Source organism: Schistocerca americana, chromosome 2, assembly GCF_021461395.2.
Source record: "Schistocerca americana isolate TAMUIC-IGC-003095 chromosome 2, iqSchAmer2.1, whole genome shotgun sequence".
NCBI classification, from domain to species: domain Eukaryota; kingdom Metazoa; phylum Arthropoda; class Insecta; order Orthoptera; family Acrididae; genus Schistocerca; species Schistocerca americana.
The window spans coordinates 642,382,862-642,395,406 of record NC_060120.1 but is presented as its reverse complement, the minus strand read 5'-3'; the positions used below and the strand labels follow the sequence as shown (position 1 = coordinate 642,395,406).

Genomic DNA, 12,545 nt, shown 5'->3' with positions numbered 1-12,545 from the left:
TAGGACGACGGTGGAGGCAGAAAATACCTCCATCTACCACTTGATACAACACACAAAAAACAGAAGAAGAAATTTTATTGCCAGCCTCAGAACAGAAGATAACGGAGTCCTGACAGAACAAAGGGATATCTTAACTGAAGCACATAGATATTTTCAGCAATTATATTCTGGAAATGCTACTGACGACAACTCAGTACAACAGTTTTTACAGAACTCCGGAATAGAGGCAGTCATTACAGAGGAGGAGAACAGAGGTTTAACGATAGACATTACGAATGACGAGGTTTTTGATATACTCAAATCTTCACCTTCACGTAAGTCTCCAGGCCCAGACGGCCTGCCTGTGGAGTTTTATAGGACCTTTTGGCACCTAATAGGTTCCCAATTCACGGAAGTAGTTAATGACGTCTTGAGGGGAGAGACAATTCCTGCTGCTTTCAAGGAAAGTGTAACTGTACTACTTCCAAAGGGAAGGAGTACGGACACGAAAGATATTACTAAAATGAGGCCGATCAGTCTGATGAACTCAGATTACAAGGTAGTTGCGCGTGTAATTAAAGAACGAATGGTACCGATTTTAGGAAAAGTCATTGGATGCCACCAGACGTGTCTCCCTCGACGTACCATTTTTAAGTCTGTATGTGAATATCGAGACATTATTTCTATTTTATCATCATCGTCAGCGGATGGAGGCATTGCCTTCATTGATTTTGCTAAAGCGTTTGACAGAGTCAACTACGGATATCTGTTCAGCATCTTGAAACACATAGGTTTCAATGATGGCAACTTAGCGGTTTTAATGAACATCGTCAGAGGCATACGAACCAAAATCTCGATCAATGGACAATATACTAATGAAGTATTGATATCTAGTGGAGTTCCTCAGGGAAGTCCTTTGTCCATGTTGTTTTATGTGGTTTCTCTGGAACCCCTTTTACGGCTTTTGAACACAACCTTAGAAGGCATAACAATAGCTGGGCTGAAGACGGTTACAAATGCATACGCTGACGATGTGGGGGTTCTAGTAAGGAGCGATGATGACTGTGCCCAACTAACAGACAAGTTATTGCTTTATTGCACGGCAACTGGTGCGAGGATAAATGAAACGAAAAGTTCCTTTTTAAATTTACATGGTCTTGACAATGTGCAGCTACCGTGGGCAAGCAGGGTGGACCGTCACACTGCTTTGGGCATAACTTTTTACAGTTGCCCGTTAAGAACGACGGCAGCTAATTGGAAACAGGTGTTAGGAAAAATCAGAGGCAGCTTAATACTGCATGAAACGAGAGACTTAAATATCAAGCAAAGAATTAAACTAATCAACTGTGCAGTTCTTTCGAAAGCTGCATATGTCGCTCAGATCTTACCCACACCTCCAGACATAGTGAAATCTATAATGAGCACAATCTGTCGATACGTATGGAAAGGCCATATTTTTAGAGTAGCAGTAGGAACGACTACATCGAGACCCGAAAACGGAGGCCTAGGGCTGACAGACCTTCGGAGGAAAAACACTGCCCTCTTCATTAAAAGAACGCTGAAACTTATAGAAACACAGCCGAACAGCATAACTGCCGCTCTATTTGACCTTCTCAAACCCGGAAGCATGCAGCCGCCAGTAGATGTTCACAACATAAATTACAACCTGAAGCATATTAAGGATTTTTATGTAGAATTAAGCTACTTGACATGCATTTTAACAGACAAAAATAAGAGGACAAGTAAATATATAGTAGAGAAGTTACGATCACGCGAAAACCAAAATAAAATGGAGCTGAAGTATCCAAACAAAAACTGGGAAAAAATATGGGCAAATATAAATAACAAAACACTGACTACGGAAGTGCAAGCGTCATGGTACAAAGTTGTCAACGACATTATTAGTACCAATGAAAAACTGTATTCAATAGGACTACAAGCAACCAATGCGTGCCCAAAATGTCACACTTTGGACTCCTTAAATCATCGCTTCATCTGTAATGGATACAAGGATATTTGGAATGACATTGTACTGCAAGTCGCTTTTCTCAAACGGACCGATGGAAGAGAAATCACATTAAACGATATACTCTTCCCAGAAGAAATTTCCTTTCCACCACAAAAAAACAATGTCATCTTGTGGCTATTCGGAAATTTTGTCAATTATGTTGTTAACAACAAAGGCAATGATAATCTACGAGAATATCGAGAATATATGAAAGACGAATACTTCAAAATATACCGGAACAAAGACCATAAAAAGAAGTTCGGAAATATGATGCAAATTTTGTTTCAGAAACAAGGCATCGGTTAATACCCAAATAATATGAAATCGACCGCACAAGACAGACTGCGAAAGTAGGGGATTGCTGTTGAGGGTGAAGTACGGTGGGGACTTCGTGTGCCCCGGGACCGATAAAAAAATAAAAACAAAAAAAAAAAAAAAAAAAAAAAAAAGTGGTTAAGGCGTTGGACTGCTAATCCAATGTGCTCTGCACGCGTGGGTTCGAATCCCATCCTCGTCGAAGAATTTTACCTTAAGCACCCATTTCGGATCACGCCTTGTACATGCGAAACGCCACTCAGTAGTAGCAATGGAACGTGTAGGTGGCAGATAGCATCTGTAAGAAATACGAAACTAAACCGCCTACCAATTGGAAGGACACAACATTCGATAGCGTACGTCTTTCGAATCAAACATCATCTCAAGATCTATAAACGAATCGAAGTTTGGCACCATGGTGGTGTTTGGGAACGGTGCGTTCTCATTCATATTTAAGTGCTTACTTGTTGCAGTCATTTTAACGTATCGAGCCTATAATACCCCCAACTGTAGCACAACTGTCGCCTTTCGACAGTTTGCTTTCCGTCCGGCCGCCAATAACGGAAGCGATCTGATAGGGCCTGGCTCCACCGCCAACAGCAGGAGCCTCTGGCCTCACAATCCAGCTACAAAGAACGTGGTTTGCTCTTCGAAAGAAACTTGAAAGCAACATCAGCGATGAGGTCATCGAAGGTGACAAATAAATGTAGCGAATCCAGATAATCGCGTCGTTCCAGTAGTCGTTATACTTAATGCACAGGACATTTCTCATTTACATTAGACAACGCTACATGACGATTCGGTGCTTATTTCTGCAGTAAGTAAGTGGGCCCACTACTTTCCTCCGATCGGATACCGACGTGGACGGATGCCATCATTAAATGATTCACGAGTGGGAGCTTGGTCAGCTGCACTGCAGCAGGGCGTTACAGCGTGAACACCAGCCACAGTACGATGCGTTTTCGAATCGACAAACGACTTCTTTCCGTAAGGACTAGCGAGGGACGCTGTTTCCGATGCGTCGGACGAGGTGGCCGAGTGGTTAAGGCGTTGGACTGCTAATCCAATGTGCTCTGCACGCGTGGGTTCGAATCCCATCTTCGTCGAAGAATTTTACCTTAAGCACCCATTTCGGATCACGCCTTGTACATGCGAAACGCCACTCAGTAGTAGCAATGGAACGTGTAGGTGGCAGATAGCATCTGTAAGAAATACGAAACTAAACCGCCTACCAATTGGAAGGACACAACATTCGATAGCGTACGTCTTTCGAATCAAACATCATCTCAAGATCTATAAACGAATCGAAGTTTGGCACCATGGTGGTGTTTGGGAACGGTGCGTTCTCATTCATATTTAAGTGCTTACTTGTTGCAGTCATTTTAACGTATCGAGCCTATAATACCCCCAACTGTAGCACAACTGTCGCCTTTCGACAGTTTGCTTTCCGTCCGGCCGCCATACACGGAAGCGATCTGATAGGGCCTGGCTCCACCGCCAACAGCAGGAGCCTCTGGCCTCATAATCCAGCTACAAAGAACGTGGTTTGCTCTTCGAAAGAAACTTGAAAGCAACATCAGCGATGAGGTCATCGAAGGTGACAAATAAATGTAGCGAATCCAGATAATCGCGTCGTTCCAGTAGTCGTTATACTTAATGCACAGGACATTTCTCATTTACATTAGACAACGCTACATGACGATTCGGTGCTTATTTCTGCAGTAAGTAAGTGGGCCCACTACTTTCCTCCGATCGGATACCGATGTGGACGGATGCCATCATTAAATGATTCACGAGTGGGAGCTTGGTCAGCTGCACTGCAGCAGGGCGTTACAGCGTGAACACCAGCCACAGTACGATGCGTTTTCGAATCGACAAACGACTTCTTTCCGTAAGGACTAGCGAGGGACGCAGTTTCCGATGCGTCGGACGAGGTGGCCGAGTGGCAGTTGGCCTTTGGCTGTGCTGCGGTGAGGACGCGCTGTTTGTGTTCCTGCCGCGGAGCGAGCGCTCGTGTTGTTTACATAGTACCCGGCCGTTTCGCGCGTGCCGTACTCAGCATATAGATCATTATGGCGCACCAATACAGAAAATCGACGCTCAAATTTACGTTCCGCAACGAATTTGCACGGCCCAAAGCACTCGATGTCGAACGATTTCTCCGAGAAGAAGTTAAAATCCCGTCGACCGACATTCTCGGCATTCACTTGTCCATTGTGAGTAGTATCGTATATGTCAAGATCATCAACGACGCAACATGTGAACGGATCCTTCGGGACACGAAACAGGGCCTCCGTTTCTGCCATGCTGATGGCAATGTGGGGACTGTGCACGTCGATTATTCTGGCATGGGACTTCGCACGATCAGAATTTTCGAACTTCCTTTCGAACTACCGGCGGAGGACGTCGTGACAGCGCTGCGCCCCTACGGCACGGTCCATGATCATATTGCGGAAAAATGGACGCAATTCCAGACATATCCGGTGTTGAACGGAGTCCGCCAGGTTCGAATAGAACTTAAAAGACATGTACCTTCATATCTGACTATCGGTGGCTGCCGTGCCATCGTCATCTACGATGGGCAACCGAAGACCTGCTCTGGTTGTGGGAAGGAGGGACACCTCAGATCAGAACGTATGCAACGTCGCATCACTCAACTGCCGCCGGCTGAAGTGGACCCGCCATCGCAGCCGACGCTGCTTCCTGTGACTTATGCAGCAGCCCTCACGACAGCTACTACTTCACCACGACAGCCGACATCCACTGTTGGGTCGCGGCTCCATGCTCCAATACAGGGCGATGATGACACATCCGTTCCACAAGATACGGATTCAACTCCGATGCCGCCGCCCCCGTCGACTGATAACAACATACATGACGATAGCATGGCCGTAGACTCGCTTATTGTGCCTACGGCTGCCTTTGTGCCGGAACGTCGTGACTCTTTGCCATCGTCTGACACAGAAGGACACACCAGGAAGCAACGCTCTCCGAAGCGACGGAAGCGGAGGCGTAGAGGAACTTCCGAACGGGATGCGACACAGCCTCCAGAGGATGACGATTCCACCTTCAATGACGACGCTACCACAGAAGCAGCCGCCATTTGCTGCAGTGTGACACCATCGAACGAAACAGAGGACAAACCACATGTATCTACAGTGGCAAAATCGGATGCCGAGCTGCAGGACAGATGCTGCCCACCACCTTCTGGAATGCAAGCACCCATGCCGTGTCCTGAGGAAGCTAGGGAGGCCGATCTTACTTTCAGTTCCCCGACGTGGGCGGATGACCACGACGACAACGGAACCATGCAAGTTACGCCAACAGGGCCCACGCCATTGGCGCCGGCTCTCTAGCAAGGACTGCCGGTGAGGTTTGGGGGGATGCGGAGGTGTCAATACAGTCAGAAGCGTCATAGGTCATTCCAGTCTTAATGGATAACTTAACACCTGCGGTTCGGCAACAAGCTTATCGTATCGCCACGCTTAACCTCAACACGATACGAACGGCAGTGAAGATCCAGTTGCTGCGTGAGATGCTTCGTTCTTCCGATGTTGACATTGCCCTGTTGCAAGAAGTATATATAGCGGCCCTCCCAGTTTTCTACGGTTATGTGACATATGTGTCACCGGCGGACCGGAATGGCAGCGGTACGGCAATACTAGTGCGCTACGGAATTGCCGTCGAAGAAGTGACTTACCTTCCGTCAGGAAGGGGGCTGGCGATCACAGCACTGGGAACGCGCATCATTAACATTTACGCTCCATCAGGAACTGACCAACGCCGCGAACGATCGCTGTTCTACTCGGAGGATATCGCCCCCCTCTTTATCAGCCGCTTCGAGCAATATATCTTCTGGGGCGATTTTAACTGTGTGCTCCACCCCAAAGACCAAGTCCCACATTTCTCGACTTGTCAAGAACTTCGGCTCCTGGTTCGAGATCTGCTTCTCACCGACACGTGGGAGACGGTGCACGGTGAACGTCCCGGGCCGACATACCTTACTAGTCACTCCGCCAGTCGCCTAGACCGCATTTATGTATCACGAGCTTTAGCGCCGGGAGTATTGGACGCCGAACGTTGGCCGCTTGCCTTCTCCGATCATAGCGCTTTCATATGCACACTCACTCTACAACAGCAGCGGGTATGGCGCAGCCGAGGACCCTGGAAGCTGAATGTGGCACATCTTCAAGCCCCGGAATGCCGTCAGATTATCGCCAACACATGGCTGGATTGCGAACGTCGTCTTCCCCGATACCCATCGACTCTAGCATGGTGGGTGGACTGTGCAAAACCAGCTTTTCGGCGTGTGCTAACACAATTCGGAAAAGATATCGCAGCTTGGCATCGTCACACATTGGACTTTTATTACACGATGCTTCGCGAACTCGACAGCCAACCACCATCTCCAAATCGACAAATGGAAAGCCGCCGAATTAAAGGTAAAATATTGTCTCTTACGAGGAAACGTTTGGAGGGGGTCGTAGTGCGATCGCGACGTCAAGACCGAGTGGAAGGAGAAAACCCGTCTATGCATCACATCGTGCTCGACAGCCGCCGACGCCGACAGCAGCTGATCACGGACCTCGTATTGCCAGGTGGTAGGGTCGTAATGACTCAGGCGGCAGTTACAGAAGCCTTCGCAGATCACTATCGCCGGTTTTACGACGAGGTGAATACAGAGGACGAGGGAGCGGACGATCACGACATACTGCAGCACGTGTCGCACACCCTCGACAATGCAGCAGCGGCGACGCTGTTAGGTGGGATTACACGAGACGACATCGTGGACGCGCTTAACAAGGGAGCACTCAACAAATCTCCCGGGCCAGACGGACTGCCGCTCGAGTTTTATCGTACTTTCCGCGATCTCATGATGCCCTGATGGATCATCATGTACCAAGAACTGATGACCCCCGGTTCTCACGTGCCACCTGCATTCGTGGAAGGTCTCCTAATACCGGTACACAAGCCTTCCAGAGGTTGGACGGTCGAGGACTACAGGCCCATTACAATGCTCAACTCGGACTATAAAATCTTCGCCCGACTACTCGCCAGCCGCATGAAGACGGTTCTGCCCCTACTCCTCTCAATGGAGCAAACGACACAGGGCGGAGTGACCAACATGCAAACGGCAACCAGTGAATGCAGGGATTTAATAGCCATCGCCACATCCTGTCGCCTTCGAGCTGCTCTGATCTCTATTGATTTCGACCACGCCTTCGATAGAGTCAACCACAAGTTCCTTCTGTCCGTTATGGCCCGCATGGGCTTCCCGCCTGACTTTCTCGACATCTTTCAGCGCCTTTTCCGTGGAGCTGCATCCCGTGTATTGGTGAATGGACGGATTGCGGGTCCCTTTCCGATCCGACGGTCAGTTCGCCAAGGCTGCCCTCTCTCCATGATCCTTTACGCGATCGCACTCGAACCACTTGTTGGAGGGTTGAAAAACAGGCTCTCGGGCATGTCATTGAGGGATCACACCTTTCACTGCAGGATATATGCTGATGACCTTCTATTACTTGTGCGATCTGGTGACGAGGTACGCTCAGTGATACAATGGATCAATCGCTATGGTTTGGCAGCGGGCAGCCTCATGAATGTGGCCAAGTCGGCAGCGATGCCCATTGGGAGAGGTCTACGGGAGGACGCTTTAGCCCCACTCCCACTCGTTAACAAGATCCGTTTCTTGGGCATAACATTTACACAGGATGTGCGACGCACAGCTGCCATGAACTATGCACGAATACTACAGGCAATACGCACAGAAGTTCGCCGGAACTTACTTCGACGGATGGACCTCCTACAGCGTGTGGAATACCTCAACCTTCACGTGGCAACTAAGATGATCCACATGGCCCAGGTCCTACCGATACCGACAGCGATGGCACACAGACTGCAAGCAGCGTTTGGATATTACCTTACCGCCGGACACCTATTCAAAGTCCGCTACGAAACACTCACCCTCCCTCCGCTTGATGGCGGACTGCGACTTATAAATGTACGAGCGAGGGCTACAGCATTATACTTGTGCACAATGATGAAATTGTGGACCCACAAAGATGCTTCCCTTACGGGTCGTCTGTTAGAGGAATTGCTGCCGGCGTCTCTTCTGCCACCTGTCACGGTTGCGCACATTACACCCTCACTCTCGCACCTCTCGGCATTTATTCTTGAGTATAGTTACGTGCACCCAGACCTTCCCAACACTCGCCCTCCCAAGGCGAGAGACTTTTACAGACTGCTGCTAAGGTCCATCCCTCGCAATGTGATTGAGAGGAAGAGCCCTACGACCCTATGGCCTGCAGTGTGGAGAGCGATCCAGAAGTCGTTCCTCCCCACGCGGGTACGAGCCGCGTGGTACCAGGTGGTGAACGGGAAGGTTGTAACACGACAAAGGCTGCACGCTATTGGGATGGCGGATTCCCCCCTTTGTCCACATTGCCACCTCGTGGATACTGACGACCACCGTTTAATATGTGGATCGGCGTTAGAGGTATGGCTGCTAGTGCAGAAGATCCTCGCCTGCTACCTACGTATCGCGCCTCGCACAATTGAGCCACGGCTCCTCCTTTGTCCAGAGGATACTTATTTCCCACCTGCGAAGACTCATGCTCTCACATGGTTTAAAGGCATGTCCATATACTACCTCTTTCGAGATGATGAGAAGATGGTGCTTGATTACTGGCAATTTCTCCAGGACAGTCATAGCACACTTGAGTGTACACCCCGCTACCGACAACTATTTGCCAACTATTTACGCAGTGTCTTCGATAACCCCCCTCACAGTTGGGGAGTACCGGGCAGAGGATGACCGCCGTCATGGAGCTCCAAACGCTGCGAAATGTTGTACCAATTTGGAACATGGAATCTGTACGCAGATGGGCCATGCACACGGAATGGCGTGCGGGATTTGGTTACGTTTTTCTTTCTTTATTATCTATCACCACACTATTGGTTTCAAATTCTCTTTCATAGTTTAGAAGAAACTCTTGTTCTGTTGTTGCTACGGATGTACATTCTAATTTTGTTTGTCGTAACTGAAAGACGCCTTTTTCCATCTATATATAAAAAAAGGATGGCAGAGGGAAAAAAAAAATTAAAAAAAAAAATAAAACAAAAAAAATAAAAAAATATAAAAGGTAAAAAGTACAAAACAAATGGTAAGGCGACCGTTTACGATAAGAAAAAAAAAAAGAAAAAAAAACTAGCATCGCTGCCCCCTGTTGAGTTGTTGATTGGGGCGGTGGTTCGCGTCTTGCCATTGCTAAAAAAAAAAAAAAAAAAAAAAAAAAAAAAAGTGGTAACACCAATTCCCGTGAGATCACAGAAGTTAAGCACTGTTCCGCTGGGCTAGCACTTGGATGGGTGACCATCCACTCTGCCGTGCGCTGTTGGCATGTGGTTACGTTCCTACGCACTCCCGAGTTAGACTGTAATTTTATCCTTTCTCTTGTGTTCATGATTGTTCTCGGGCTGTGTTTAATTTGCTTAAGATTTATTCCTAAATCAATGAACAGTTTAATCTCAAGCACGTTTTACACTTCCATATTCTATTTTTTTAATGTGAGAAGTCAGTTTAGTTCCCTAACCAATATAGTGCACAGTCATAAGCAAATCGCCATCCCCGTCCATCGCTAAACCCAATCGAAAAAAAAAAAAAAAAAAAAAAAAAAAAACAAGTGGCCGTGCGGTTCAAGGCGCTGCAGCCTGGAAAAAATTAAAAAAAAAAAAAAAAGTGGTTAAGGCGTTGGACTGCTAATCCAATGTGCTCTGCACGCGTGGGTTCGAATCCCATCCTCGTCGAAGAATTTTACCTTAAGCACCCATTTCGGATCACGCCTTGTACATGCGAAACGCCACTCAGTAGTAGCAATGGAACGTGTAGGTGGCAGATAGCATCTGTAAGAAATACGAAACTAAACCGCCTACCAATTGGAAGGACACAACATTCGATAGCGTACGTCTTTCGAATCAAACATCATCTCAAGATCTATAAACGAATCGAAGTTTGGCACCATGGTGGTGTTTGGGAACGGTGTGTTCTCATTCATATTTAAGTGCTTACATCTTGCAGTCATTTTAACGTATCGAGCCTATAATACCCCCAACTGTAATAAATGTGCTATCTCCCATCCTATTTAATATCTATGTCAATGATATGCCGGTCATCCCCGAGTGCCACCTTGCACAATACGCTGACGACACAGCGCTATAAACCACTGGCCGCATTACTGACGCCGTCGTCGCCCGCCTCCAGCGACAGGTGGACGCCACTATCACCTGGTGCCGGACAAACAAAATAGCTCTCAATGCCGCCAAAACTACGGCAGTTTACTTCACGAAACGGCGCCCAGTCCTCCGCCGCAATATCTGAATTGCAGGTGTGCAGGTGCCCTGGTCCCCGACAACCACCTATCTCGGGGTCCAGATGGACCACAAGTTGCTCTTCCACTGTCATGCGGAGTATGTCACCACCAAGGGGCAAAAGCTAACCAGGGCTTTGTACCCGCTCTTTCGCAGTAGGGATCTTAACCTGCATAACAAGCTCCGCATTTACCGAACAGTTATCCTGCCTGCCCTCACGTATGGATCTGTTGCATGGGCCACGATTAGTGTCACCAGGATGCGGACATTGTAGCGCCTGCAGAACAAGGTGCTCAGGTGGAGCCTGAACGCCCCGCCACTCACGAGAATTGTTACTCTCCACGAGGAAGCAGATATCGTCCCCCTAAAGACGACCATACGCAACAACGCGCGGCGGGTCTATGAGAAAGTGGATGCCTTGCGGGACACTGTCCATGGGTTACGCCACGTTGGGACCACACTTCCACGCCGCTGGCATCGACATCCGGTTCCACTAACCATCCTAGAGGAAACGGATTCCGACCATGGCTAACGATAGGTCTGGCACGCCCACCACGGACGCATCCTTTGGCGGGACTAGCCCCCATTCTACGTCCAATACTTTCCAATCATACCTGCCCATGTTAGGCTAAATGTTTCTGCCTGACTCATGTAGTACTGTCACCGTCAGAGGGTGGTACGGGACTACAAGTCCCACCGCCACACCTCCAAAGTGAATTGCCGTGATGCAGTCACTGCCCTGTGGAAATTTACTGCCTCACCAACACAGTTAGACCGCAATAGAACGGTGATGCTGTAATGTAACATATCACAAAAAAGAAAAAAAAAAAAAGAAATGTAGCGAATCCAGATAATCGCGTCGTTCCAGTAGTCGTTATACTTAATGCACAGGACATCTCTCATTTGCATTAGACAACGCTACATGACGATTCGGTGCTTATTTCTGCAGTAAGTAAGTGGGCCCACTACTTTCCTCCGATCGGATACCGACGTGGACGGATGCCATCATTAAATGATTCACGAGTGGGAGCTTGGTCAGCTGCACTGCAGCAGGGCGTTACAGCGTTTACACCAGCCACAGTACGATGCGATTTCGAATCGATAAATGACTTCTTTCTGTAAGGACTAGCGAGGGACGCAGTTTCCGATGCATCAGACGAGGTAACCGAGTGGTTACGGCGCTGGACTGCTAATCCAATGTGCTCTGCACGCGTGGGTTCGAATCCCATCTTCGTCGAAGAACTTTACGTAAAGCACCCATTTCGGATCACGCCTTCTACATGCGAAACGCCACTCAGTAGTAGCAATGGAACGTGTAGGTGGCAGATAACATCTGTAAGAAATACGAAACTAAACCGCCTACCAATTGGAAGGACACAACATTCGATAGCGTACGTCTTTCGAATCAAACATCATCTCAAGATCTATAAACGAATCGAAGTTTGGCACCATGGTGGTGTTTGGGAACGGTGCGTTCTCATTCATATTTAAGTGCTTACTTCTCGCAGTCATTTTAACGTATCGAGCCTATAATTCGGCTACGAAGAACGTGATTTGCTCTTCGAAAGAAACTTGAAAGCAACTTCCTTGATGAGGTCAACGAATGTGACAAATAAACGTTGCGAGTCGAGATAATCGCGTCGTTGCAGTAGTTGTTATACTAAATGCACAGGACATTTCTCATTTGCATTAGACAACGCTATACGACGATTCGGTGCTTATTTCTGCAGTAAGTAAGTAGGCCCACTACTTTCCTCCGATCGGATACCTACGTGGTCGGATGCCATCATTAAATGATTCACGAGTGGGAGCTTGGTCAGCTGCACTGCAGCAGTGCGTTACAGCGATTACACCAGCCACAGTACGATGCGATTTC

The 12,545-nt window shown here is 48.0% G+C and overlaps 2 non-coding genes across 2 annotated transcripts; both read left to right on the top strand.

Moving 5' to 3' along the window:
• Positions 1-3,326: 3,326 nt before the first annotated feature.
• On the top strand, positions 3,327-3,408 carry Trnas-gcu. The gene has a single exon. It is a non-coding gene; the product is annotated as a tRNA-Ser (tRNA).
• An 8,416-nt stretch (positions 3,409-11,824) lies between these two features.
• Positions 11,825-11,906, top strand: Trnas-gcu. The gene has a single exon. It is a non-coding gene; the product is annotated as a tRNA-Ser (tRNA).
• The last annotated feature ends 639 nt before the right edge of the window (positions 11,907-12,545 follow it).